This window comes from Tamandua tetradactyla, chromosome 7 (assembly GCF_023851605.1).
Source record: "Tamandua tetradactyla isolate mTamTet1 chromosome 7, mTamTet1.pri, whole genome shotgun sequence".
NCBI lineage: Eukaryota > Metazoa > Chordata > Mammalia > Pilosa > Myrmecophagidae > Tamandua > Tamandua tetradactyla.
The window spans coordinates 152,878,825-152,903,330 of record NC_135333.1 but is presented as its reverse complement, the minus strand read 5'-3'; the positions used below and the strand labels follow the sequence as shown (position 1 = coordinate 152,903,330).

Sequence of the window (24,506 nt, the reverse complement as noted above, 5' to 3'; positions counted from 1 at the left end):
GGGTCAAAAAGCTTTCTGAAATGGTTGCATAAATGTATACATTGGCCAGCTAGGTATGAATTCCAGTTTCTCCCTACCTTAGCCAAAAACTTTTTGAAGGTTTTCATTTAATCCAGTGGGTATACTCTGCTGTGCAATATAACTGTTTCTGGACTTCCCCCATCATATTGGTCTTATTTCTGATTTATGTCATCTTGTGTTCTATCAGTCCTCATTGGTTAATAAATTAAAAAAAATCTTACTCTCTGACATTTAGCAAGAGATGGAGTTAAAGATATATGTATGATAACCTATCTTTAGAAGTTCTTAAGACAGTTTATATTTAAGTACATTTTCATTGCCTTTTTTATCTTGAAATTTCAGGGATCATTTTCAAATGTAATGCTCTTTTTCAGATGGAATATTTATTTTCCTCATTGTACTAGCAAAGTCCTGTATGTGAGGTAGAAGTTTTTAACTTACCATATTTCAGGTACTCTATCTTATTTTAGTTTGCTTTCTTTTCCCTAAAGGTTCATTGAATGATAACAATAACACTACATTTAGGAACTCTAGGACTTGATAATGTCAAATTTCTTGTTGCTCATTTTACTATATGTAGAGTTTGTTCTTAAGTGTAATGAGTTCCTTCTGGCCTACTTCCCTAATCAGAAAAATATACTATATTGAGCATATGATTCAAACTAACAAATGAATTAATCTATGGAATTCTAGCTTAATAAGCTCTGGTTTTAGAGCCTACTTTTAGAGACCATATTGTATAACAACTTAAAAGTCTCAGTTTCGATAAACAATAAAGTGGCAATCTGCTGGGGAGTGAAGAAAGCAAAGTGGTAATTGGCTATACTAAACAAACTGCCATGTTAGTAAAAGCTCAATTTAAGCATCTCTGAGTTTCCAGGGTCCAAAAGTTTATGAAATTCAGGTCTTACTTCTGATACCTCTTCTTCCCATTTCCCTGAATCAGAAAGCAAACAAAATAAAGCAGAGGACAGCTTGGGTTTTGTTGTTTTTTTTGTTTATTTTGTTTTTGTTTTAAATCAAGGAACTGCCCAATATTCCAGGTTCAGAGACTTTCTGATACCTGATGGATGGGAAAACGCAATTCTGATCTAGAGACCTAGACAGGGTTTCCCAATTCTTCTATTTTTAAATGAGAATATATGCTTCGAGAAAAAGAGCTGAGTTCATTTTTTCCGAGCAGCTACGTGAATAGAATCCACTAGGGGTGATGACATGTGAGCCTAGCACAGGGGATTAAAAAAGAAAAAGTGAGAGCAGAGAGAGTATGAATATTGGCTTTGATTAGAGTCATCTGGATGATCAGTAAAATGTGGGATGAAAAACTTGGTCCTGATATTCAGGAAAATTTATCAATTTATCCCCTGGATGAAAGAGATGGTTCAGGGCAGTAAATGAAGGGATAGATAAAGAAAGTTCTTTCAGAAACTTCCTCCAAATAGGGAAAGTGACAGAATTTTGGATAGAATTTTTCTACCTATGAGGGCAGAAATGCCCCTCCTACCTGCCTCCTAATACATACTACTGAATATGTGCCTCAAATTGCATGCATTCAACTGATGCAGGCATTCAGATGCAACTCTGAAATAACTGATTATGTTCCTTTTATTGATCAATCACACTGAAAGAAAAGGCAAAGCAAAATCTACCTCTCACTAATGAAGCTTCTTCCAATAGCTTCAAATTTTGGCAGTGGATGAAATGCTAGGAGCAAAGTTTCTGGAGGCAAAAAGTATATAATTAATCATCTTAACACAGGCAAAGCTAACAATTTATCTAGCACATCATAAATATTAATACCTATTTTTAGTGATGAAAATGAAATAGAAAGGAGTTAGAAAAATCAAGAAGAATAGTATTTATATTACTTAAAATCTATACCTAGGAACCCACAGGCACTTCAAAGTCATTTCTTACTATAGCATGTTTATGCCTCCTAAATTTAATTCCTTTTGTGGGAAAAAGTCAGTAACTTCAAACAGCAATGCAGCAGTCTCTGTTCATCATTGTTCACAATTCCCTGGGCTGACTGTGCCCGACTGGACTGATCTGTTCTCCTCAGCATTGGCTGGACTCTGTCAACTAGAGACTTAACCAGGATTGAAACATTGATGGTGGCTCCCTTGAACATTATCATAGCTGCTGTTGGCTTTTGACTGGGGCTGAGGAAGTGTTTCTTTGAGGACCTTGATTTGAAATTACCATTAAGATAGGCAGGTAAGAGATCTAGTCTGAATCTGGTAGTAAAGAATTTGGACATTATGGTCAGGAACTTCTCATTGGAGGATGATGAATGAAATTAAGCAAGTGATTGACCTAAAGTTTGTAGGTGATGACAACTTTAGAGATTGGGGTAAGGGGTGCCTAAGTGTACAAAGGGGACGCTGAGGATGCCGTTGCCATGCGTTGAATGGGAGTTGATGAAAGATTAATATAAAACAAGACTGGAGAAGAAAACAGACTTGAAAGATAAAATTGACAGGACTCCATTGATTGTCTTGGGTAGAAAGGGGTGAACTTTTAACAGAGGATGAGTTTGAAGCTTCAAGCTTGGTGAATTGGACAGTTCTGGCGTAATTCAATGGAGATGAAGAAAGAGCATAAAAACTTTCTGGGGCAGATAATGAGTTCAGTTTGGTTTATAGTGAATCTGAGGAGGCTTTGCACCTCTCGGTACTTCGAAATATGGCTGTCAGTATGAAACGAAGGGGAAAGGGAGATGATGATTTTGAAGTCATCAAGAATGTACTTTGGAAAACAGCATTAATCAAAATGAAACCAGAGCTGTTACTGTTGTAGAAGTGTAAATTGGTGTAACTTTATTATCAGGGAAACAAAATAGCATGAGAAATGCTTCTTTTAAAATAAGTAAGGATAAAATATTCCAGCCTGAATACATAATACAGTCAACTGTCTTTTAGTTCAGTGGATTCGTAGACTATCTTCTTTCTTCCTGCTGCCTCTCTTTTTTATTTTAATGCAATTTTATTGATATTTATTATAAATTCACATACCATGTAACCATCCAAAGTGTAAAATCAATAGTGCACAGTTTCATCATATAGCTATGGATTCATCACCATAACCAACCTTTTCTTTTTTGTGAAAAATAACATATACAAAAAAGCAAATTTCAAAGAACAGTGCAACAATTTGTTGTAGAACAGATTTCAGATATTGGGATGGGTTATAGTTCCACAATTTTAGGTTATTATTACCAGCTACTCCAAGACAATGAAAACTAAAAGAATTGTCAATATAATGATTCAGCAATCATATTCATTTGTTAAACCCTACCTTCTCTGTATAATTCCACCACGTCCTTTGATCTTTCTCCCACTCTTTAGGGGTATTTGGGCTATGCCCATTCTAACTTTTGCATGTTGGAAGGGGCTGTTGTTAATATGGGATAGTGGATGGAACTAGTTGATGTTCTGGAGAGACTGGGCCCTCTGCATTTCGGACTTATCTGATCTAGGGACCCATCTGGAGGCTGTAGGTTTCTGAAAAGTAGCCCTAGTACACAGAACCTTTGTAGAATCTCATATAATGCCCTGGGTGTTCTTTATGATTAGCAGGAATGGTTTAGGTTGGTTTGGTAAACTGTAATAGGTAGCAATTCAACATAGCCTCAACTCTATTTCAACTCTCTCAGCCTCTGATACATTATTACACTTCTTTTCCCCATTTTGGTCAGGATGCTGCTGCCTCCTTTTATGCTAAATCACATACACTGAGTCAGTGTGAATAATGAAAACTTGCTTATATGGCTAAATTGTACAGTCTTTCAGTTGTGTTTCTTGTGGGGCTATTCTTTAATTAAGAAGGAGGTAAGTTTTTAAAGAGCCAATGAAGCTATAGCAGGATTTCATTCCAATTATCAAAGTTATTGCTAAAGGAAATAATTAACTTTTGATTCTTCCTTTTTAATCTAAACATTTAATGATCAATTCAGTGGTTAGTAATAAGAGATACAAAAATATTTTGCAGAGAACTCTTAAGCAGTGCTTCTTCAAGAATTTTGACAGAATAGCCTGGAGTGTTTACAGCAAAGGACAGAAAACTCCTTCTAATATTACAAATACTACTTACCCTGAAGCAAGGTTTTGATTATAATACCAGAACCAAACCTTAGAGTGAAAGCCGTAAAGTTAGGGTACCTTACTAAGAATAGTTATAGAGTATATAAAATAAACACCAGGAACAATAAACATGAACCTGTAAACTTTGAAAAGTAATTTTATGTAAGATAGAAATACTTAAATTTGAGTATCACATATTTATAAACTCAACATTTCTTTTATCATTGTAGAAATAATCAATACTTTTGCAGAAACTCCTTAACTATAGAAAAGCATAGTGAAAATTAGTTACTCATAATTCCAATTTTAAAAATGCAACCTATAAACATAGAAATGTAAGTGTACGGCAATACCTTATAAAATGCATAGTGACGCTTATGAATGCATGAATATATACAGTATTGTATAATTTTAAAACTGCCAATGAACTATGAGTATTTTCATGTTACTAAATAATACATTAAATATATGCATAAAATTTAATTTTATGGGAATACCATAATTTACTTTTTAATCTTGAGAAAGTATAACTTATAATTACTAGATGGCAGGCAATGATATAGTAATATCTTGAGAAGTTATCAAAGGAAATGTCTCCATAACTGAACAAAGATACTAAAACCAAAATAAGAATAAAATGATCATAGACTGTTTTTATGCAGTAGTGATTAGATAAGCCTGGTGGAAGGTTGGGAGATGGGTTGGGGAGAGTTGAGTAATGCAGAACCTTGAAAGCCACACTTAAGAGTTCACATTTTATCCAGAGGGCATGTTTGTCCATGGAGGCATGCTTTAATACAATGTTTTTATAACATTAATCAAGTGGCCATATGTTGGGTGGAATGAAGTAAGTAGAGACTAAAGACAGACCAGTAAAGTGTTTTTCTATATCAATCCAAGCAAGAGATGAAAGAAGTGGTGACACAAGGAATGGAAAAAGGGAAATTAAAAGAAACATTGTAAACAAAGTCACATAACTGAGTGATTCTGATCAGAGAAGAAGAAAATACTATGTTGATTTTGAACAGGAAATTTGAAGTTAGGGCAGCCCCCTGCAATTTAACATTGTAGGGGTTATTTGTGGTATCATAAAAGACTTGGTGTTGCTGTTGTGAATAGGTAACGGTGAATTTAGTTCTGTTAGAATCAACTGTAATGTTGATGCTTCAAGCAAGAATGAACTCTCTGAGGGATAAAATAACAGTGAATAGCAAAAGTTTGAGAATGACATCTGAAGGATATCCCTAGTGAGGAAAGCAGAGGTAGAAAATTTAACTAGGGAGAGAAGAAAACAAAAGCAGCAGGGTTTGGACAACTGGAAAGACTTGGCAACTGGAAAAACTATTGGGCTAGACAAAGATTTCCTAGCTGATTTTCAAGTAGGAAGCTTCAGACAACATATGAGAGATGAGAGTCAGATTCAAGATGGAGGAAACATGGAATCCCATAGATGTACTCATGCAACCCAGCAGAGTGGCCTTTTAATGGAGGGGAAAAAGGAGAGCAACTGTGCATGTTAGTGGGTGGAGTTCTTGAAAAATGGAAACAAAAAATTTGAAACATAGGTCTAATATTTCTATTTCATCAGTTCAATTTTTGTGAAATTTACCTTAAATTTGGGGTCTAGACTGAGTCCACCCAATTATTTATTCTTCTGCAGAACTCCAAGATAAATGGGAAACTGAATATGGTTAGTGAGGTAGCTCGCAGAATGAGAAGCAGGGCTGTTCAAACTGTATTCAGGGAGCTTATTATTTGTGTATCACACCCTTCAGGAAGTTTCTGGGACTCTTTTCAGTTCCCAGTGGTTTCTCCAGGATCTAAACTACAATGTTGGCTATTGGACACTTTGATACTTATGTTGCAATACAAGGTATTATCAAGCTAATCTAATTACTTGAATTTCTAATCATAATGTGAGTTCCTTGAAGTAATCAACTATAGACAAAGGCATGAAAATGAAAGACAACTGGACCTCACTGAAAATACATGGGGTATAAACCAGCATCCTCCCCCTAACTCAGAATTTAATCCCTCTGAACATAGAATTTAAAGTTCTGTTCTCAGTTCTGCATCTTTCCCTCATATTTGGTATTTTCTTCCCTTTTGTGAGACTTGCCAGGCATCTTTCCCATTTATATTTGTAAATTCTCATTATAAAGATAACTTGGTAGATTTCTGCTAAGAAGACTTGGAACTTTTTCATCTAAATCTATCAAATGTGCTGCCTATCTATCAAATCCCAAGGGAAACCAATAAATTGGCCATTGGCACAGGTCCCTGGAGTCAAACTCTGTAAGTCAGTATTTTTCAAACTGTTCCACATGATATTCATTGGGGACTCTTTGAAAAAATATTAATTCCTGGCTCCCATCTCCAGTTTCTATAATTCAATTAGTTTGGAATATGAGCTGGGCATCAGAAATCTTTTGAAGTTTCCAATTGATTGTAATGTGAAGCATAGTGTAGAAACCACCGGAGATTACCCTCTTGACTCTGTGACTTATTGTGCACATGTATCCATCATGTCTCTTACAGCTGAGTGATGCTACCTGTCCACCTGTGTGCTACCCCTCTGGGATCTCCCTGAGATCAGGGTGAACACATTTCATTTAAACATCTCTCACTGTCATGAAAGCCTACACAAGAGAACCACCACACATCAAATGTTCTGGTGTTCCCTCCACAAGACCATGAAGTGTCTTCTAGACCCTGTTAAGGTTGTTTGAACACACAGCTCTTCTAGGTCCACTCCAGCTCATATTTCAACCTCGTGCTTTTGAAGTTGATGCATTTCAATCTGGTTGATCGTAAGTAATTGCTGAGTTCAGATTTTGATCAGTCATTTAACAGATTATTAATAGGAACGATTATCTAAGATGTTGGAATCCAAATTTGTAGTGAATGCAACCCTGTAATTCAGTCCAATCAAGTCATGTATCTCTTTACCTATAGTTCAATGCCTTTTGGAATACATTCCACATATGCTCCCCAGGATCCTTTTGATAGTGTGAAAAGATATCTCTTTACAAAATACCTGTTTGGATTATGTAGGGTTCTAAGTCTAGGTATGAACACTGGAGATAAATTATCCAAGAAGAAGTGGCATTAATCTGAGGCAGCATTTCAGAGCATGCTATGGAAGGATTTTTATACAAAGGAGAGCTGGTTACCTGAGGGAGGGAAAGGACAGCCTTGCCCAGTAAGGGATCAGGGAATTTGGAAGTTTAAAATTCTCAACTTCTACCATGTCTTCCTGAACACTCCTAACCAATAGATCTCAGGCTCCACAACTTTCCCACTAGTTCCCCTACCTGGCTTTTTATAACATACTTAGTGATGCACATCTGTGACACCTACAATCTAACCTAGGCTTTGTCCTCAGCTATAATAGCTCTGCTGTTACTGGAGATGATGTGCTCCTCCAAAGGTGCCATGCAGATTCCCTGATTCTCCAAATATCTTCTTGATTTCAGGTTTGCGGATTCTCCCCCCATACCACCCACTCCATATAACTCTTCAGGGTCATATGAAGAATCCAGCTGACTTCACAATCTTTAGTCAGTACTGTTGGTAGTAATGGGGACTTGTTCTCTCAGCCTCCTTTTTTCACCTATACTTCAGTCAGTGCCACCACAAGGAATGATTGAAATATACTGCTTGTCCTAGGTTACCCTTGACCTTTTTACTCACCCCACCCTCTACCAACAAATAATTTACCCCTATTCTTATCTACCTTTTAGCCAAACCAATACAGGAATAACATAAGTTTTTGCTTCCTAGAGTCAGTTTAGGTACCAATTACTTTATCAATCATGTATCAGGAAGAGATAGTTGGTATACTCAGGATAGGATAATTGGAAGGTTTATTTTCAAAGGAACTATTTACAAAATGTTCGTAGGTAGTAGAGCCATGAGGGATGGGGCTGGGCTAAGTAGCGACAGGGCTCTTGCCATTCCTAGTCCCAATGGGATAAGGGTAGGGGTTGGGTGACCAGATAGTTGAGGAGGAGCTCTCTAGAGAGCTGTCTTGGGAGGAAAAGTGCTATTCGGTCAAGGAAAAGAGCCAGTTATTGAAGGAAATGATCCAGAGATAAATAAATTAGCTCCATTCCTGCCTTCTTTTGTTCTTCTAATCAGGCTTTCCATTGGCCAGCCCAGTCTGAAGCCAGAAGATGTGTGAGCCCTTCAGATCAGAACTCCAGAACAGAGAGGATGGTTTAGAGGGTGGAGAGTGGGTCTGAAAGGGCGAGATACTCAGCTGCCGTCAATTAAGAATGGGTGCTTGGAACTTGTACCCCTATCTAACTAAGAAACACGCGTCTTAAGAGAAATGAGTTGTTCATATTTAACAGCAGTTATTTTTCAATCATATTTTAATATCTTTTCTATAATTTACATATCAAACACTTGCTACTGTTTCTCCTTTAATCAGGCACTTTACAAAGTCGTTGCATTTATTATCTAATTTGATCTGCAAATAATCCTATTATTAGGTATCATTGTACGCATTCTGTTTGAAGAGGTTTGAGGAGGTTAACTTGTTTACAGCCACACGGACTGAACTTGTGCATTTAGAATGTGACTCTGCCTCTGCTTGACTCCACAGCCAGATAAAACACTAATGTGTATAATACGGTTTTGTTTTTCCTTTAGTAATGATCTCTTTCTATGTATAATATATAATGAAGTGAATAGCTGGGCAGGCAATTTAACAAGATTTCCGACAGATGCAAAGAAGGAGCTGATACAGATCTTGATGCTGATGGTGGGGTAGAGAATCGGTGTGCGTGGAGAGTCGTAAACATATGCAGAAGAGGAACGGCTGGCAAGGCAGTGGCCATTGTGGGAACTGCCATCGTTATATCAGAAAAGATTTCAGTAGCGGAAGAACAAATTGCAGTCTCCAGCGGTAGAGACATTACTCCTCAGGAAACCAGAAAAGGTTTGAAGATGGGCTCCTTTACCAGTAGGAAATTTAGACTAAAATCAAGAAGTCTATATACTTGAAAGTATGAAGTTGAGGTTGCAAAGAAGGTGTGGGCTTCCCAACAGATGCTCATAACCAAAAAATTAAGACTGCCTGAAATGTCCTGGGTTTTGAAGAAATTTAAAGAATTACTAACATCATTGAGGCCATCTGTTTTTTGCCTCATATATTCACAACTCTGAACCCTAACCATCTCTTCTACTTGTTTTTGTCAACAGGAACATAAAAGACAGGTACCCCTAGCTGTAGATACACTTTGCATTTCCTTACCACAGATCTTCTTAAAAAGCTCTGTGTTTTCCAGAGGCAATGATAGCTTAAGGGAAACCATCTGAAAAAAAAATGAGTCTCAGATACTAAATGTGAGAAACTGCTGTGCTTTCCTTCCTGAGTTACCTACTTACAGAAAATGAAGAAAAATGTGATTTTATTTTATACTATCTTTTTCTGTTTCTAGGGCTGCTTAAAGCAAATATCATGAAATGGTTCAGCTTAAACAATGGGAATTTATTAGCTTACAAGTTTATAGTTTTGAGGCAGTGAATGTTCAGATCAATGAATCATTAAGGTGATACTTTTCTTCTGCGGTCAGGCTGCTGGCAATCCTTGCCTTCTCTGTCGCATGACAAGGCACATTGTGGTATCTGCTGGTCTCTCCCTCTCTTCCTGGTTTCCTTCATTTCCTTTCCTTGGCTTCTGAGATATATTCTTTCTGTATATTCATTCTGTTTTTTTTTTTTTTTTTTTTTTTTTTTATTAACGGAAAGAAAAAAAAGAAATTAACACAACATTTAGAAATCATACCATTCTACATATGCACTCAGTAATTCTTAACATCATCACATAGATGCATGATCATTGTTTCTTAGTACATTTGCATCAGTTTAGAGGAACTAGCAACACAACAGAAAAAGATATAAAATGTTAATATAAAGAAAAGAAATAAAAGTAGTAGTAATAGTAAAAAACAACAACAACAAACAAACCAACAAGCAAACAAAAACAAAAAAAAACCCTATAGCTCAGATGCAGCTTCATTCAGTATTTTAACATGATTACTTTACAATTAGGTATTATTGTGCTGTCCATTTTTGAGTTTTTGTATCTAGTCCTGTTGCACAATCTGTATCCCTTCAGCTTCAATTACCCATTGTCTTACCCTGTTTCTAACTCCTGCTGAACTCTGTTACCAATGACATATTTCAAGTTTATTCTCGAATGTCCGTTCACAACAGTGGGACCATACAGTATTTGTCCTTTAGTTTTTGGCTGGATTCACTCAGCATAATATTCTCTAGGTCCATCCATGTTATTACATGGTTCACAAGTTTATCTTGTCTTAAAGCTGCATAATATTCCATCGTATGTATATACCACAGTTTGTTTAGCCACTCCTCTGTTGATGGAGATTTTGGCTGTTTCCATCTCTTTGCAATTGTAAATAACGCTGCTATAAACATTGGTGTGCAAATGTCCGTTTGTGTCTTTGCCCTTAAGTCCTTTGAGTAGATACCTAGCAATGGTATTGCTGGGTCGTATGGCAATTCTATATTCAGCTTTTTGAGGAACCGCCAAACTGCCTTCCACAGTGGTTGCACCCTTTGACATTCCCACCAACAGTGAATAAGTGTGCCTCTTTCTCCGCATCCTCTCCAGCACTTGTCATTTTCTGTTTTGTTGATAATGGCCATTCTGGTGGGTGTGAGATGATATCTCATTGTGGTTTTGATTTGCATTTCTCTAATGGCCAGGGACATTGAGCATCTCTTCATGTGCCTCTTGGCCATCCGTATTTCTTCTTCTGGTAGGTGTCTGTTTAAGTCTTTTTCCCATTTTGTAATTGGGTTGGCTGTCTTTTTGTTGTTGAGTTGAATAATCTCTTTATAAATTCTGGATACTAGACCCTTATCTGATATGTCATTTCCAAATATTGTCTCCCATTGTGTAGGCTGTCTTTCTACTTTCTTGATGAAGTTCTCTGATGCACAAAAGTGTTTAATTTTGAGAAGCTCCCATTTATTTATTTCCTTCTTCAGTGTTCTTGCTTTAGGTTTAAGGTCCATAAAACCACCTCCAGTTGTAAGATCCATAAGATATCTCCCAACATTTTCCTCTAACTGTTTTATGGTCTTAGACCTAATGTTTAGATCTTTGATCCATTTTGAGTTAACTTTTGTATAGGGTGTGAGAGATGGGTCTTCTTTCATTCTTTTGCATATGGATATCCAGTTCTCTAGGCACCATTTATTGAAGAGACTGTTCTGTCCCAGGTGAGTTGGCTTGACTGCCTTATCAAAGATCAAATGTCCATAGATGAGAGGGTCTATATCTGAGCACTCTATTCGATTCCATTGGTCGATATATCTATCTTTATGCCAATACCATGCTGTTTTGACCACTGTGGCTTCATAATATGCCTTAAAGTCAGGCAGCGCGAGACCTCCAGCTTCGTTTTTTTTCCTCAAGATGTTTTTAGCAATTCGGGGTACCCTGCCCTTCCAGATAAATTTGCTTATTGGTTTTTCTATTTCTGAAAAATATGTTGTTGGGATTTTGATTGGTATTGCATTGAATCTGTAAATCAATTTAGGTAGGATTGACATCTTAACTATATTTAGTCTTCCAATCCATGAACACGGTACGCCCTTCCATCTATTTAGGTCTTCTGTGATTTCTTTTAACAGTTTTTTGTAGTTTTCTTTATATAGGTTTTTTGTCTCTTTGGTTAAATTTATTCCTAGGTATTTTATTCTTTTAGTTGCGATTGTAAATGGGATTCGTTTCTTGATTTCTACCTCAGCTTGTTCATTACTAGTGTATAGAAATGCTACAGATTTTTGAATGTTGATCTTGTAGCCTGCTACTTTGCTGTACTCATTTATTAGCTCTAGTAATTTTGTTGTGGATTTTTCTGGGTTTTCTACATATAGTATCATATCGTCTGCAAACAGTGATAGTTTTACTTCTTCCTTTCCAATTTTGATGCCTTGTATTTCTTTTTCTTGCCTAATTGCTCTGGCTAGAACTTCCAACACAATGTTGAATAATAGTGGTGATAGTGGACATCCTTGTCTTGTTCCTGATCTTAGGGGGAAAGTTTTCAATTTTTCCCCATTGAGGATGATATTAGCTGTGGGTTTTTCATATATTCCCTCTATCATTTTAAGGAAGTTCCCTTGTATTCCTATCTTTTGAAGTGTTTTCAGCAGGAAAGGATGTTGAATCTTGTCAAATGCCTTCTCTGCATCAATTGAGATGATCATGTGATTTTTCTGCTTTGATTTGTTGATATAGTGTATTACATTAATTGATTTTCTTATGTTGAACCATCCTTGCATACCTGGGATGAATCCTACTTGGTCATGATGTATAATTCTTTTAATGTGTTGTTGGATACGATTTGCTAGAATTTTATTGAGGATTTTTGCATCTGTATTCATTAGAGAGATTGGTCTGTAGTTTTCTTTTTTTGTAATATCTTTGCCTGGTTTTGGTATGAGGGTGATGTTGGCTTCATAGAATGAATTAGGTAGTTTTCCCTCCACTTCGATTATGTTGAAGAGTTTGAGGAGAGTAGGTACTAATTCTTTCTGGAATGTTTGATAGAATTCACATGTGAAGCCGTCTGGTCCTGGACTTTTCTTTTTAGGGAGGTTTTGAATAACTAATTCAATCTCTTTACTTGTGATTGGTTTGTTGAGGTCGTCTATTTCTTCTTGAGTCAAAGTTGGTTGTTCCTGTCTTTCCAGGAACCTGTCCATTTCTTCTAAATTGTTGTATTTATTAGCGTAAAGTTGTTCGTAGTATCCTGTTATTACCTCCTTTATTTCTGTGAGGTCAGTAGTTATGTCTCCTCTTTCATTTCTGATCTTATTTATTTGCATCCTCTCTCTTCTTCTTTTTGTCAATCTTGCTAAGGGCCCATCAATCTTGTTGATTTTCTCATAGAACCAACTTCTGGTCTTATTGATTTTCTCTATTGTTTTCATGTTTTCAATTTCATTTATTTCTGCTCTAATCTTTGTTATTTCTTTCCTTTTGCTTGCTTTGGGATTAGTTTGCTGTTCTTTCTCCAGTTCTTCCAAGTGGACAGTTAATTCCTGCATTTTTGCCTTTTCTTCTTTTCTGATAAAGGCATTTAGAGCAATAAATTTCCCTCTTAGCACTGCCTTTGCTGCGTCCCATAAGTTTTGATATGTTGTGTCTTCATTTTCATTTGCCTCTAGGTATTTACTAATTTCTCTTGCAATTTCTTCTTTGACCCACTTGTTGTTTAAGAGTGTGTTGTTGAGCCTCCATGTATTTATGAATTTTCTGGCACTCCGCCTATTATTGATTTCCAACTTCATTCCTTTATGATCCGAGAAAGTGTTGTGTATGATTTCAATCTTTTTAAATTTGTTAAGACTTGCTTTGTGACCCAGCATATGGTCTATCTTTGAGAATGATCCATGAGCACTTGAAAAAAAGGTGTATCCTGCTGTTGTGGGATGTAATGTCCTATAAATGTCTGTTAAGTCAAGTTCATTTATAGTAATATTCAGATTCTCTATTTCTTTATTGATCCTCTGTGTAGATGTTCTGTCCATTGATGAGAGTGGTGAATTGAAGTCTCCAACTATTATGGTATATGTGTCTATTTCCCTTTTCAGTGTTTGCAGTGTATTCCTCACGTATTTTGGGGCATTCTGGTTCGGTGCGTAAATATTTATGATTGTTATGTCTTCTTGTTTAATTGTTCCTTTTATTAGTATATAGTGTCCTTCTTTGTCTCTTTTAACTGTTTTACATTTGAAGTCTAATTTGTTGGATATTAGTATAGCCACTCCTGCTCTTTTCTGGTTGTTGTTTGCATGAAATATCTTTTCCCAACCTTTCACTTTCAACCTATATTTATCTTTGGGTCTAAGATGTGTTTCCTGTAGACAGCATATAGAAGGATCCTGTTTTTTAATCCATTCTGCCAGTCTATGTCTTTTAATTGGGGAATTCAGTCCATTGACATTTAGAGTTATTACTGTTTGGATAATATTTTCCTCTACCATTTTGCCTTTTGTATTATATATATCATATCTGTCTTTCCTTCTTTCTACACTTTTCTCCATGTCTCTCTCTTCTGTCTTTTTGTATCTGACTCTAGTGCTTCCTTTAGTATTTCTTGCAAAGCTGGTCTCTTGGTCACAAATTCTCTTAGTGACTTTTTGTCTGAGAATGTTTTAAATTCTCCCTCATTTTTGAAGGACAATTTTGCTGGATATAGGAGTCTTGGCTGGCAGTTTTTCTCTTTTAGTAACTTAAATATATCATCCCACTGTCTTCTAGCTTCCATGGTTTCTGCTGAGAAATCTACACATAGTCTTATTGGGTTTCCCTTGTATGTGACGGATTGTTTTTCTCTCGCTGCCTTCAAGATCCTCTCTTTCTCTTTGACCTCTGACATTCTAACTAGTAAGTGTCTTGGGGAACGCCTATTTGTGTCTAATCTCTTTGGGGTGCACTGCACTTCTTGGATCTGTAATTTTAGGTCTTTCATAAGAGTTGGGAAATTTTCAGTGATAATTTCTTCCATTAGTTTTTCTCCTCCTTTTCCCTTCTCTTCTCCTTCTGGGATACCCACTACACGTATATTTGTACGGTTCACATTGTCCTTGAGTTCCCTGATACCTTGTTCAAATTTTTCCATTCTTTTCCGGATAGTTTCTGTTTCTTTTTGGAGTTCAGATGTTTCATCCTCCAAATCACTAATTCTATCTTCTGTTTCTTTAAATCTGTCATTGTAGGTATCCATTGTTTTTTCCATCTTTTCTACTTTATCTTTCACTTCCATAAGTTCTGTGATTTGTTTTTTCAGTTTTTCTATTTCTTCTTTATGTTCAGCCCATGTCTTCTTCATGTCCTCCCTCAATTTATCGATTTCGTTTTTGAAGAGGTTTTCCATTTCTGTTCGTATATTCAGCATTAGTTGTTTCAGCTCCTGTATCTCATTTGAACTATTGGTTTCTTCGTTTGACTGGGCCATATGTTCAATTTTCTGAGCGTGATCCGTTATCTTCTGCTGGCGTCTGGGCATTTAGTCAGATTTCCCCGGGTGTTCGACCCCGCCGGTTGAAAGATTTTTCTGCGCAGTCTCTGGGTTCTGTTCTTCCTATCCTGCCCAGTAGGTGGCGCACGTGGCACACGCCTGTCTGTGGGTTCCACCAGCGAAAGTTGCTGTGGGTCCCTCAACTCTGGAAAACTCTCGCCGTAGGGGAGGTTCGGCAACTGAAGCGTCTTGGAAGAATGCCAGCCGGCCCGGGGTTCCAAACGCGGGGCGGGTCGCCGGCTGTCACAGCACAGGAGAGCGTCCGGCCAAATTAGCTAGTCGGCCCGGGGCACCAAGCGTGGCGGGAGGGCGCCAGCTGTCGCAGCCCAGGAGAGTGCACTGCTCCCAGCCGACGGGGGAGTCACGTGTTTGGAAGGGATCCCCCGGTCACTGTTCTCCGCAGTCTGGGGATTTCCGACCCAACTATCTCAGTTGTTCCGGGGGGCCTCATGTGGTGGGGGCACCAGCCGCCGCGGCCTAAGGGGACCGCCTGTCCAATTCTACCAGCTGGCCTGGGAAGGTGGAAGGGAGGGACTCCGGTCGCTTGCTGTCCCACCCAGGAAAGCCCGTGCCCCTTGGTGATCTCACCGGAGCTGGTTCTCCCAGATAGTCAGCCGTTCCAGGATGGGGTACGCTGTCCCTTTGATCTCCCTCGTGGCTCCGGGAGCTGCTCTGTATTATCTCCACTCCCCCAGTAGTTGTTCTGGAGGAGGAAAGGTGAGGGCAGCAAGGCTGTCGAGGCTGGTGGCGGAGGAGCACGGTGAAGGCGGGGGAAGAGGGCACCGTGTTGGTTGGAGAGCAGCCGGAGCAGGAGGGGGAGGAGGGGGGTAGGGAGGTCGGGCGGCTCGGCGGTCCGGCAGAGAAAGAGAGGGGGTAGGGAGGTCGGGCGGCTCGGCTGCTGCGGGGCGCGTGCGCCGCGCGGCGGTCCGGCGGAGAAAGAGAGGGGGTAGGGAGGTCGGGCGGCTCGGCTGCTGCGGGGCGCGTGCGCCGCGCGGCGGTCCGGCGGAGAAAGAGAGGGGGTAGGGAGGTCGGGCGGCTCGGCTGCTGCGGGGCGCGTGCGCCGCGCGGCGGTCCGGCGGAGAAAGAGAGGGGGTAGGGAGGTCGGGCGGCTCGGCTCTCATTCTGTTTTTAAAGGACACTAGTAAGAGGATTAAAATCCATCCTGAATGAGGTTGGTCACACCTTAACTGAAGTAGCATAATCAAGAGGTCCTACTTACAATGCTTCTATACCCACAGAATGGATTAGATTTAAGAACATGATTTTGATTGGAACGTAAAGCTTTAAACCACCACACTATTCATTCTCTTCCTCATTTAGAAAGAAAAAGCATAAGTCTAGGTGATGTAAACACAAAAGCATGGAAACTCATCTTCTTGAAAAAGAGATTAAAATGATTTTAATTATTCTTCATATGGACAATGAAAAATACAGTCATGAGGCTTGGATTTCCAGGGCTATCTCACCAGCATTCTCATGACAATGATAATCCAAATTGCAGGACCAAAAGGAGCACTGAAAAATGGAAATGGCATCTCGACCTACCCTACCTAGAGCACCTTGGAACTGTGATAATTTTGATATTTAAATTTATACATTTTCTTTTTAGACTATTTTACATGGAATTTTGTTACCAGCAACTGAAGCCAGTCTAAGCTGTAGCTGTAAACCCGGAGTGTCTCAAGTAGGATTGTTCAGATGCTCTAGAAGAATATTCCAAAATTTACTAGCTGTGTATAAAGATCATATGAACATGGTGTGTGTAACCAAATCTGTATTTGGTTTTGCCAGAAAAATACAACCAATAAGGTACACGTAGACGGATGAGATAGATGCATTCATGTCTGTGTGTGTGTGTGTATGTGTGGCATATGTGTGTGTGTGTGTGTGTGTGTGTGTATATATATATATATATATAAAAAGAGACTTATCTGTAGATAGAGAGATTTGTTATAAGAGGTGTACTTTGCCTCTGACGACTATCCTGCCATTTTTCATCAGCCATCTCTATCTCTCTTGCAAAATGTGCAGCAAAAATTTTCCCTTACTACATGCAGTTCTTTTGCAAATGTGGGTGATTGTGCCTTTTGAGACTACTTTTATTTAGGTAATATATCAATTCTTCCATGTAGCCTTTTCCTGTCATGTCTTTTTTTTCAATAAAAGACTCTAGAAGGCAATGCCATAATGTTCTATGGGTGGGCTGGGCATGTAGTTAAAGGAGGAGAGAAAGGCAATGAATACCTCTGAACCGCCACTAATGATTTGTCCATATGTGTGTGAATATGTAAATATCATCATCCAAAAAAATTTTAAACTATTAGAAATTACAAAATTTGCATTGAGGAAAAAAAAAAAAGTAAGAAACCCAAGCTCTATTTTATTACTTACCTCTCGAATCACCATAGATTAAATTCTATTGAGTATCTCCCAGGATTGTGAACAGTAGTTTGTTTAATGACTTCTAAAAAGTAATTGCATAGCTACTATTTTATATCTTAATAACATCTATGTCTACAGCTTTCTGAAGTAACTAAAACTTGAAAGACTATCATGTGTCCTTAGTCTATGACTTGGGAAGTCATTGTGATGACTTATATGACTTATATGGATTAAAATTATGATTCAATTTTTAACGCTTCTTCATTTTATCCAGTATATTTTAGTAACAACCAGCTGATGTCATTAGAATTGTTAGCATGACGAATGTTCTGAGGCAACAAATACAGGGTCACTCAGAACCTTACCTCTTACAGACATGGAGTCAAAGCTTTCAGTGGTGATAACTTGCATATCTCTGTTGTCCCATCATGCTATGGACCAGCAGTGCCCTCCTTACCATTGAAAATAGCCATTAGTGTCTTTAAATCTAATCAGACTAAAGAAAAAATTCCAAACCATCAGAAATATTTCAGAAAACTCATCCTTAAGATTCTGGTACCCCAGAACTGTTCCTGGTACCAAAATCTGTATTTGGGTTCACCAGAAAAAAACAACCAATAATATACACATAGATGGATATATTTATGCATATGTGCGTGTGTGTGTGTGTGTGTGTGTGTATATGTATGTGTGTGTGTGTGTGTGTGTGTATGTATATATATATAGAGAGAGGCTTATCTGTGGATAAAGAGATTTATTATGTCATTGGCTTCTATGATTGTGGGGCGAGCTAGCCTGAATTTATAGGGCAAGTTGTAGGCTAGAAATTCCAAACAGAGTGATGTTGACATCTTCAGTGCAGTCTGTAGGTGAGGCCAAGGAGTAGAGGGTATAATCTACAGGCAGAATACTTTCTTCATGAAACCCTCAAGTTTCCAAGTGATTGGATGGGGTCTACCTACATTGTTGAGAGTAATCTCCTTAAGTCAACTGACTATAGGTGCTAATCCCATTTACAAAGTACCTTCACAGTAACAACTAGGTCAGCATTTAGGCAAATAATTGGATATCGTAACTTAGCCAAGCTCTGACATGTAAAATTAACCATGGCAGTTTCCAAGTCTGGGGGTGGGGATAGAGATAATGGTTATATGAGGGCATTCCCTTTCATTTTAAGTAACTTAAAATTCACAACACTTATATATATATATATATATATATATATATATATATATATATATATATATATATATATATATATATATATATAAACTTCTATGTAATCTTGCAAGTACTCTTAATAAATAAGCTATACCCCAACTCAACTATTCACACATGGTAAAATAGTTATGATCCTAAGGATCTCTCAAGTTTAAATTTGCTGAAGTAGTATAACCAAGCAAAGCTTGTATGAAATCTGAAGTCTGCATCTCTGAAACTTGGTATTTGTTTCCCTGAGCATCTGGGCATTGTTCAATAAAAAACCACATGCTATAAGATTATGAGCCCTAAAAATGACACATCACTTCCAGGTAGTTGAGGCCAGTCTGGCTATAGATGCAGCCTTAGATTTGAAGAGTACTGAGAACTCTGCAAAAGCTTTCAGTTTTCCCCAAGGCCATGTTGTGACATTCTCTCTGCCAAGGTATGCCCATCTGTCATAAGCAATGTTCCACATTTGCAGTCTAAGCACATAGGGTTTCACAGTCCACCTCTGCTCTCTTTCTCTGTTGCATTAAAAATGAATTTTAGTTAAAGCTGCTTTCATTTCATTTTTGGAGCTATGAAAAATTGCAACAGTTTTAGAAGGAATGGTTGTGAATGCATGGGTGATATATTATGTAAGGCAAGTTCAAATTATTTCCCCTTAAAGAAAATTCACAGACCTTCCATTTCCATGATCTCTGCTGGATGTCCATTGGTAGAATGATTACAGGAATGGTACAGATTTCCCAATCCTCCATTTAGCTGCATCCTTTGCATTGTGACCTCAATTCCTCCCATTATGAGATGGAACATACTTCCCTACTCCTTGCATCTGACATGGCCTCGTGACTGGCCTTGGACAGTAGAATGTGACATAAGTGACTGTGCCAATTCTGAGTCTGAGGCTTAAAAGTCTTGTGCCCCTTTATTCTTCCTTTTGTTCTTATCCCTTATCTATGAGAACAAGATAAGGGCTAATCCATTAGCAAATGAGAGAATGCACGGAAAGGAGTTGATTTGCCACTACTGATGCAGCAAGGACAAACATGAACTTCTTTATGCAGCATACTTTTAGATTGCAAAGGTAGATAACAAAGTTACCATGGCTTTATAGGTTGATTTTATTCTGAACAGTATGCCAGATTTCATCTATTAAACTGTTTGGCTTATTTGGTAGGCCATCAACATGCCTCTCATAATGGACTCACATTTTTTAGCTGGTGGGTTGTTATAGCAGCTTGCAATGAAAGCTGTTTTATAAATGCCACCATGATAATGTTCTTTGCCTTCACCACTAATGGTGTATTTAAATGTATTTAAACTTTATCTATTATGATCTTCACATCTATGCCATCAAGAAAATAAGGATGCACTGTGGTCAGGATATACTTTGGGTAACAAGTTCATGGATCCCTTTTTACCCTTTACTTAATATTCATCAACCAAATGCAATGAGACATCCTTCTCTGAACAAACTATTTTCAAATTCTACCCCAGTTTCCCTCTGTTGTGTGATCTTCAGAATGTCAGTTATAGGACATAAAAATCCCCATGTTTTATTGGAAACTACTATCTTGCTGAGCAAGGCAATTCCTTCAGTTGACTGAATTAAGCTTAATTAATTTTAATTCAATGCATTTTTAGTACAAAAGGTATGATATGCATGTATATACCAAAATATGCCTGAACATATAACGATAATCTTTTACTTAGATTTTCTCTGATACAGTGTATTATATATACAATTTATCTCTTAAAAAAAAAAACCTGATTAGTACTGTCCTTCTACTTCCTGTTTTTCTTTCTTCAAAAAGATGGAAGTCATCAACCGGGATAAACCATGAATGTCTTTGCCTTATATATCCTGCAAAATTTATTTTACAAGTTTCTATTTGGCCTGACTAACCAAGTCAATTTTTCTAACTATAAAATAGACAAACCCAATTGAATGCAAGAAGGGTAGAAACAATGTTTTGGTGTGTGTGTGTGGGGGGGTATATCAAGAATGATTCAAATTCTGAAGGAATTATAGGATGGAAATGTTTGAAGCTGCTGGTACCCCAGATGTGTTTTGTTTGGCACACACATCATTTAAAACAAATTTGAAAAATTGGGGATTTTCTTCATCTTTGCTTGAAAAAGCAGAAAACACATACACACTGGGCCCACATGCTTGAATGACAGGCCACAATAGCCAAATAGCAGCTACTCCCTTTGGATGGAGAATGAACTCTTCCGATCCAGCAATGCCAAGCGTTACACTGCTTTTAGGATTTGACTAAGTCAAAATGAAATTTAAAACATTTCTCTTTAAAAACAACACATTTTATTCTTTTGTCAAGGGAAATTAGAGTGTTCTGGGGACTTTCAGACAAGAGCGTAAGGGGCTGACAACATCTTATAAGTTTGCTTAATCCATTTGTTTGCCTGGTCCCTCTTGGCCTTTCAGATTCAACTCTTAATACAAGGTTTTCAAAAGATTGTGCTGTTCAGCACTTTTACATGACATGTGGTAGAAGCAGCTTGAGCTTTCTTAAACAAGCAAAGAGAGTACATTTTGATTCACATTATTTGGGTGCAGGGATACAAAATGATGATATAAGTAATACGTCTTTTCCCCATCTCTTAACCCCCTCATCCTGTTTACCCATGCTCTCAGGCAGATTCTAGTCATGGAATGACAGGCTACTGTTCCCTCCAGGTTGATACCTGTAATTCTAGAAAAACAGAGGCTCTTTCCCATCAACTCCAAGATAATGCTTTAGAGGGCTTTCATTGGCCTTTCTCAGGCCACTTGCCCATCCAAACCTATCACTATGGCCATGGGAACATGATGTTCTTGTTGACCAGGCCTGGGTTATCTGCTTGTCCCTGTGTCAGGAGCAAGAAAAGCTACACCAATTTGATATCGAAGGGGTAATATGACCATGAGAGAAGAATTCTGTTAATGGAAGAAGAGAGATTTGGGGAGGGCAGAATTATAGTTGTCCAAGACAGTTAAAAATTAAGTTATAACACATGGGAATTGTGTAGTTATTCAGGCACGCATACTTAAGTCATTAAATTTTCTAGAATAAAAACGTTCACATATTTCCCCAAAATATCTGAGGATATAGAAATATATCTTCATACAATGGGACACTGAGGAATATAAAGAATAGAAGGTATTACTAAACAAGTAATTCATATTATAATAGAAAGAAAAACATAGTCTGAGCCAATAGCTATCACTGCTAGCTGTGTTAACTTATCTGTCACTTGTCCTTTTTAGATATCAGACTTCATGTTTAAATCATGAATTCTAGATTAGAATATACAAGATACATAAACTTTAAAGAAAAATAATGACGCACTCTGTATGATTAGATGCTCCTTTCTTGTTGCACTCCTTCCCTTTTCTCCTAGAATAAACACCACCCTAAGTTTTGCATTATTTATTCTTATTGTCTTTGCATTTTAACCATATGTATACTTATTCCTAAAAAAAATGTCACTTTATCTTTTCCTGTTTTTGAATTTTATATAAAGGGGATCCTACTGTAAATCTACCCCTATGACTTATTTTGCTCTTAACACTGTAAGTTTCATTAGTGTTGATCAATGCAACTTATTTATATAGAAAGGTCATGTAATATCTTCATGCTGAATTTTTATTTATCATAAATTATGTCTTTGTCCTTAGTAACACTTTTCCTTAAAATCTATTTTCTCAATAACTTATATTGCAACACCCAATTTCATTTGGCTAGAATTCTCTTGGTTCATCTCTTTCCATCTGTTTACTTTCATATTTATTTTTTTAAATGCAAAACAGCATATATACTGATGTTTAAAAAAAAAACACAAATATTTTTTCCTTAGTGTATTAGCTAAGGTTCTTTGGAGAAACAGAATCAGCAGGAGATACCTGCTAAGATAAAATTTATAACAGTGTCTCATATAACTGTGGGGATGTAAGAGTTCAGAGTCGACAAGCTAGGACACAAGCTGGCAGCTCCCGTGAAGATCCTCAACAGATTCTCAGGAGAGGCTGTCTGGCTAAAGCAGAAAAAGTGACTATTTCTTCTGAATCCTCCTTAAAAGCTTTCCAGTGATTATATTATTCATTGCAGAAGACACCCCCTCTCGCTAATTATAACTGCAGTCAGTTGTGGATACAGCTAACATAATCATGATTTAAGTCCATGGAATGTCCTCATAGCAACAGATAGGCCAGCACTTGCCCAACCAAACAACTGGGCACCACCACCTGGGCAAGTTGACACATGAACCTGACAACCTGTAACTTGGTGACTCCGTGATTTAGTATGATCCAAACCCTTGCTGCGTCTTAATCTTTGTTCCACTGATTTATCCGTCTTAAAGAAAACTTTTAGAATTTCCGAGGTAGTGTCTCCCCTTGCTCTAGATGTAACAGGCAAAATCTTTGACACTTCTCCTTGATAACATAGATTTCCATAGTCACTTAGGAATTCCCACACCTCAGGCTGTTTTCTCTACAAAGAATATGTGAAATGATATGGGAGGTATTTAACAGATGAACTCTCAGGTCAGTTTGTTCACAAAATGAGAATAATCTTTATAGTATTAACAAAATTCAAAATTACATGTTCCTTTGATATTTTTTTAGATTTTAGACACTAATGTTTAGCAGGGTCTAAGCCATCATTCTTTTCTTAAAAGGAATTGCACATGTTGCTGTAGAATTACCGTAGTATTAATTTTGCTGATTGCTAATTATAGAAGCTTGGGTGGTACATGTACCCATGTTGTAATTTGGATTGGGTGTAGCGAATTTGAACCAAGTTAAAATCTAGATCATTCTATTATATTTTATGGATATCTCTGCTACACAATAAATGGTATGGTTTGCTAAACTAACATTAGATCTTATATTTTTGCATCAATATTCTATAACAAGGCTAGCCAGCTCCTACTCTATTGGCAGCCTTTGCTGCAAATCTCTGTAACAATTCACTTCTAACTTTCTGTGGCTTACATAACCATAGATTAATTTCTCACACATCTCTATATTGATGACTTTGGAACTGTAACTCTAATCCATCTCCAAGCTCAATATCAGATGTAGGTGTACTTCCTTGTGTCTTTTCTTTCCAGGATCGGAATGCCTAAGTACACCCATGTGAGGGATGTTTTCATAGGGAGGTACAGGAACACAAGACACTGACAGATATGCCTCTACTGACCACTAGGCTAATGTTTGCCTAAACAACTGGACAACCATAAGCTACTTAAATTGACGTGTAAATATAGTCACCGCAGCATCTTTCAGTATATTTATTGGCATGTTGGGTTTTCTCTTCTATGAACCATTTGTTTAAATTATTTGTGTATTTCATTATATAGCTTATAGCTCATAGTTGAGAGAGTTCTTTGTGTACTTTAAACATTAATCTTGCAAATAACCCCCCATTCTGTGGCTCGGCTTTTTAATTTCCTTCTGGTAATATATATATTTTCATTTTAATTTGTCTTTTTTTTGTTTTATGGTTAGTGTCTTTTAAGTTTTGTCAAAAATTCTTATTCACCCTAAAACAATAAATTCTTTTCCTCAAAATTCTTCTGTTTTATACCTATAAGTCTCTCAACTACTTGTAATTTTTTATATAATCTGGGATAAGAACTCAATTTCATTTCATCCTATTTGCATGTACAATTATTCTACCACTATTTATATAACCAATCCCTTTTTCATTGTTGTGAAAATCAACTGTCTATATTG

The 24,506-nt window shown here is 37.4% G+C and overlaps 1 long non-coding RNA gene across 1 annotated transcript in view; it reads right to left on the bottom strand.

Annotated features, from left to right (window-relative positions):
• Positions 1-19,538, bottom strand: part of LOC143690248 (uncharacterized) — a 30,518-nt gene extending 10,980 nt beyond the window's left edge. The window contains exons 1-2 of the long non-coding RNA XR_013179060.1: positions 19,444-19,538; positions 1,671-1,740 (exon numbers count right to left, since the gene is read on the bottom strand). This is a non-coding gene — a long non-coding RNA (uncharacterized LOC143690248). The remainder of the gene's footprint in view (positions 1-1,670; positions 1,741-19,443) is intronic.
• Positions 19,539-24,506: the final 4,968 nt, after the last annotated feature.